Here is a 5,855-nt window from a genome sequence, read left to right as displayed (position 1 = left end):
AGGCGGATGTGTTCTCAGTCTTTAAAACCTACAAAGTGCGGAACGAGCTTAAATCTGAGAAGAAGATCAAGTGCTTGAGATCAGATAATGGAGGAGAATACATAGACGGTGAATTTCTAGCATTCTACAAGCAAGAAGGCATCAAAAGACAATTCAGTACTGCTTATACTCCTCAACAAAATAGAGTGGCGGAGCGGATGAACGGAACTCTGTTAGAAAGAACAAGAGCTATGTTGGCAACTGTAAATCTGGATAAAATCTTTTGGGCGGAAGCCGTAAAAACCGCTTGTTATGTGATAAATCAATCTCCATCAACTGCAATACAATTGAAGACGCCGATGGAGATGTAGACTGGCAAGTCAGCTGATGTTTGTGGGAAAATTTGCAAATAAGAAAATAAATGAAAGAACTGTATTTGATTTTTATTCTCTCTAACTGCTTAGAAAAAGAATGTTTACAACTCTCTCAACTCTCAATTACAATTGGATTTCTGATTTACAAAAGAGAAGAGAATGATCTGGATTCTCCCCTTTGTTTAATTTTGGGTTCTTCACGGTAGCGATGAGATGCCTCCCTCGAATGTTCACGTCGAGTTTGCTTCTCGTTGACGATCCGAATATCTATACTCACTGGAATAACTGTCTTGTCTGGTTGATAACTCTTGTCGAGTTTTTTTTTTTGATTCGGAACAAGTAACAAACTCTAATGATAGAGTTGTTCGAACCGAAAATAATTCGGTTGATAAGCCACATATCGATGGTTTAGAGATCCTCCGTTTGTTGATTTCCCAGACTGTGTAAGGAGTCAATCCTCCTTTTTCTGATTCTGGAAGATTTGATCGAAAGATCCCCCCCAAAATTCAACCTTGCTCGAAGGTTTTATCAGCCAACGTCCGATCCGATTAACCGAAAAATCCCTCTTGATCTGATTATCAAAAATCCGCCCCTTACTCTGTTGAGTTTGTTGATATTTATAGGGGGATTAGGGGTGTAACTGCCCCCATAATCCGCGCCTAAATGGGGGTTTAGTTACCCCATTAGTCGGGTGTAACAACCCACTAAAGTCACTCCTCAAATCGTGGGTGAAAAACAGCTTCGAAGTTGTTACGATCACGCTTGAATGAGTCAGAACCTTGACTTGCGTTCTGGCGGTGATTGAGTTGCGTTGGGCAACGATGGAGCTGCGTCTGGCAGCGGTTGATGAGCTGCGTTTGGCAGTGGTTGATGAGCTGCGCTGGGCAGTGATGGAATTGCGTCTGACAACGGTTGATAAGCTGCATTGGGCAGCGATGGAGTTGCGTCCATCGTCGATTGGAGCTGCGTTCGAGCTGTGCTTGGCAGCGATTGGAGCTGCGTTCGAGCTGTTGATTGTTGCAGTATTTAGATTTCTCTGTCTTTACATATGGATGACACCAATGATTAGTAAAGAAGATCTTATTCAGGCCATTTGTGGCAATTGAGGCATCCTAATAACGCTCTATCAACTGCAGATCACGATCTCCACTGAGTGTGTCGACTATCATTACACTGCTCATCAGCATCTCTAATGGTTACTAATATAATATTAGTCATGTTGTTGTCGCAGCCATCAAGATCAATCATCTCACATAAGAAGCTGCGTAAGTGATTGAATCGGTGTAGTGTCTTGACGGTGGTATGCGGGGAGGACTTTCATGTCTTGGTTTGAAGAGATCGTTGATTTGTAATCCCTTTTTGTCAGAGCTTTGCTTTGCTTTAACTCCTTGACATGTGAAAATCTTCGAATTGTAGCCTTCTGGAAGTTGTCAGATTGTAACTTCTATCCTTGGTGTTTGATGGGGACTCAGCTATCTATTGTAATTTTTAGACAGCCTACAGAACCCCCTCCAAAGTTTTCGAAAGTTCGCGGTTGACTGGGACGAATTTTCGGAACACTTTGGATCCCAAAACTTTTGCTAATCAAATGCTCATCATCACAGGTTGAGTGGAGCACCTTCGTTGACCTCTTCATTCTCCAGAATGAACTAGGCTTTATCTTCAAGGAAACTAGACATTTCTGGGCTTAAAAAAAAATGTCATCATAGATGGAGAGAATCACAAGCCTGCATAAGAAGGATTAAACCCCCAGCTTAGTCTGGAGACTGGCTTCAGAGGAATTCGCTTTATCTTCTCTTTTGATCATAGCGCCATTACTTGGAATATTAACCCCTTTGAATGGGTTATTTATATGATGTGCTGAGATTGGCAGAACGCACGCCTATATCCTGCGTTCTCCTGTTTGAATCGTGAGGGTGCGTTCGGTAACTGAAGCCCCTCTTTTTGAAAACGCGAGAATCACGTTTCAGGTGAGATTTTACCTAAAATCTCGTTTCGATTTGACAGCTACAGCTGTTTATAAATAGACTACTGAGGTCAAATCAAAAGGTCATTCGACTTTTCTCCTTTTTTACTCAGTTTCTTAACAGAGCTCCTGTTCATCTTCTCCAGCGCTTCAACGGAGGAAAAGATCCGTTCCCGAATATTTCGTTTGTCTTCGTCTTCCTTGCCACGGTTGCCATGGGCCTGAAGAAGAAAATGGCTTCCAAATCGAAGATCGCCGAAGCTCAGGGTGCTTCTTCGGCTAGAGCCTCCGGGGATGATCAAGTTCTCACGCCTTCGTCGCTAGTTCCTTCAACCAATGGTAAGATTGACCCATTGGAAGTCGATTTGACAGATCTCTCATTTTCGACCCTTGATTGGCGATCCGTATTCCATCTTTAAACTCAAAAGATAATTCTCAGTGTTTACCAATTAAACGTATGGCTAGCTCCATCGTTCCTGAAATTTCAACGTAGGTTCAGACCCTGCGTTTAAAAAATTTTGGACGCAGGTCTGAACCTTGTGTTTAGAATTTTGGATGCAGGTTGAGACCCTGCGTTCAAGACCCCGAACGCAGGTCTGAACCTTGCGTTTAGAATTTCGGATGCAGGTTGAGACCCTGCGTTCAAGACCCCGAACGCAGGTTTGAACCTTGTATTCTTGAGTTAGACTTCTTATGACTAATTTTTCTATTTGCAGTATGCTACTCCAAAGAGCCTCTTTCTTTCAACCACTACTTCGGTCATGCGGGAGGTGCGGAGAAGAATACAATCTTCAGCTTCGCCTTTGAATATCCAGTGTTTCAGAACACCCACAAAGAACGGTCGAAGCTCATCACTCAAGCCTTTCCTGAGACTCTCAGGTCTTTGGTTACAAATGCCAAATTCGAAACCGCAGAGCGTGAGATTTTAAAGAAGCCGTCCTTCCTATTCGGGGATTCTGTAAAAATGGACCCCAAGCGGATGTCCGAGGGGAATTACAAATGGCTGAAGGTAGTCAACAACCGTCGTCTTTTCCTTCCCAATTTGGAGCGGATGTGGCCGATTTCTTATTATCAGTGCGCTTCTATCCCGCGGTCTATGAATTGGGAACTTGTTCAAGACCAAGGCGGTGTTGCTACGGGGCACATCACTCATCGGGGTACTCATCCCGCTGGTTTCAATAATTTCATGGCTTTGAAGCCAGGTTTATTCCAAAAAGAGCACCCTGTCGGAGAGTCTGCTAAGTTAGCGGAGGTGTTTATCAGAACATTTATTTCTGTCAAAGGAGAGTTCCCTGCTCGGGATTTCAGGGCCCCTACTTGGGTTCACTCCAGTGATGCGGACTGGTGGGCCCGGATGATAAATTTCGTCTTGGAGGAACTAGAAGAACCTTTGAGAATTTCGGATTTGAGAGTTCCTATAACAGCCACTCGATACGGTATTCCTCCGAATTACAGCGGACTCTTCGCTATGCTGGAATTCTACAACCCTCACACCGGCACCTTTTTCACCCCTGTTGGTGAATTAGGCTTCGCTCTTCACGAGATGTTCGAGATCTCTGGATTGTCTTTCGGAGAGTTGCCTTATGAGGAGTTCGTCCCTGGTAGCAGGGAATTAGAGATCCTGAAAAATGGTGCTCCCGATATCTACAACACTTATTGGGAATTGATGTGTCATTTCTGCGCAAATTACTGGGAAAAGAGCAAGCGGCGTGAAACAAGGACAATGGGCGGAATATCTTTTCCACAATCTGTGGGACAAAGAAGCTGAGGTGACTCGCTTAGCGGCCAGTACCCTTGAGGAGATCACGGAACGTATCAATGACGCAACTTCTCATTATACTTGCGAGGTTGAGGAGGATGTCTTCCCGGCGTTTACCACGTTTGAAAGTTTCCACTATCAGGCAGAAGTTCCAATCTCCGACATGGCTTTGTTTGCTGGTTTTCTAACTCTTTGGTTGAAGCGTTGTGTGGTCCCCACAAGGCCAGTGGATGCTATTACAGTAGAAGTTTTGTATCCCGCCGTTCTATTGGCTTATGGACGACCCTTGAATCTTCTTTCAGCCATGGTGTGCTGCTTACAAAGTGGTTTGCGGGAACTATCTTCCGAATTTGTTGCTGTCAGGGAAGTGGATTCTGACGGGAAGACTATCATTCAAACCCCCACTCCTCGAGTGCCGATGCCATACATTTATTTGGTATCTTGGTTCGTGTTGCACTGTCCTTCGATACTGACGACTCCTGAGTCCAATGGTACTTCAAATCCTCTTGTTCAGCAATTAGAAACCTCTGAATGGGCTGGTTGGTATCAAGTTAAATTCCGTGAAATATTGAGACGGGATTATAACTATGAGATCGCTTGCACGTTTCCCGCTTTCGAGGGTGGCGCGTATGGAGAACTTCATCAAGACACTCCGGGACCGAATTCTTTTACCATGCTTAGCAGAGGTGCCTTTTGGTGGCTCATAAATATTCGTCCGGGCTATCTTATTTTTCGACAAGGGAGGAAGTGTTTCATTGAACCATATCAACCTTATCGCTTTTCTCGACAATTTGGCTATGATCAGCTCTATGTTGGGAACCCCAACCTTACTCTTGCATACACAGGTAATGTGTACGAAGGAGCGAGAGCTTGGTTCTTCTCAGTGGCTGGTTGTACCGGAGCAAAATTCCGACTGCCACATAAGATGCCCAATGCCCGTACCTCACTGAGCTTCTGTACCTGGTACCAGGCTGCTTCTCAGATTTCTGCTTACAATATGAATACTTCTTGTTTGAAGGCCATCCGCAAATGGTATGCTTCGAAAAGAGAGGCTAAAAGGTTTCGTGCCCGAGGTGCCAACGAATATTTGTCATATGAAAAGTCAATTACAGAGGGCGAACAACAACAGTCACCAGAGCGAGCTCAGGAAGAGATTAGGATATCGGATACCCGCAGGGTGGAACCTTCAAGAGTTCTGACTCGGAGTCAGAGTGCCACAGGAAAAAGGGCGCTGGGGGCGATCGAAGAAGCCCAGTATGACAAAAGGGCTCGTCGGAAGTTGACGCTCGAACCCCCTGCTTCCAAACTTATGTCGGACGCTCAGAAAACATGGCGTTCTGAAGAAGAAGAACAAGAATCGACTGCCCTGGAACTCTCGCCTCAGCCTGCTCTCCCCACAGTTAGTCCTGCTTTAGAAGGCCATGATTCTTCTGCTCATTCATTGCATGAAGAAGAGCGTGGAGATGAATCTGTTGCAGGGGGTGCGGAGTTTGTCCCCGAAGGCACGCTTCATGATACTGCCTCCACTACTTCTCATGTTGTAGAAGATATACCTCCTGTCCCAGAACCTGTAGAGTCTGCTCAGCCAGGCTCAGCCACGGACAAGTCTCCTTCCAATTCTGTGTTATTACCAATTGTAGGCGACTCACAGTCTAGCCCCACTACTGGAATTATAGCAAAGCCTACTGTTGCCGAAGATGTGCCAACATTCCTGTAGGCGTCTAAAATTGTCTACGAGAGCCCGCACGAAACTCGAAGCAATGAATGGGCGAGTCAA

This window comes from Asparagus officinalis, chromosome 9, assembly GCF_001876935.1.
Source record: "Asparagus officinalis chromosome 9, Aspof.V1, whole genome shotgun sequence".
NCBI classification, from domain to species: Eukaryota; Viridiplantae; Streptophyta; class Magnoliopsida; order Asparagales; family Asparagaceae; genus Asparagus; species Asparagus officinalis.
This window is presented reverse-complemented; position numbering follows the sequence as displayed.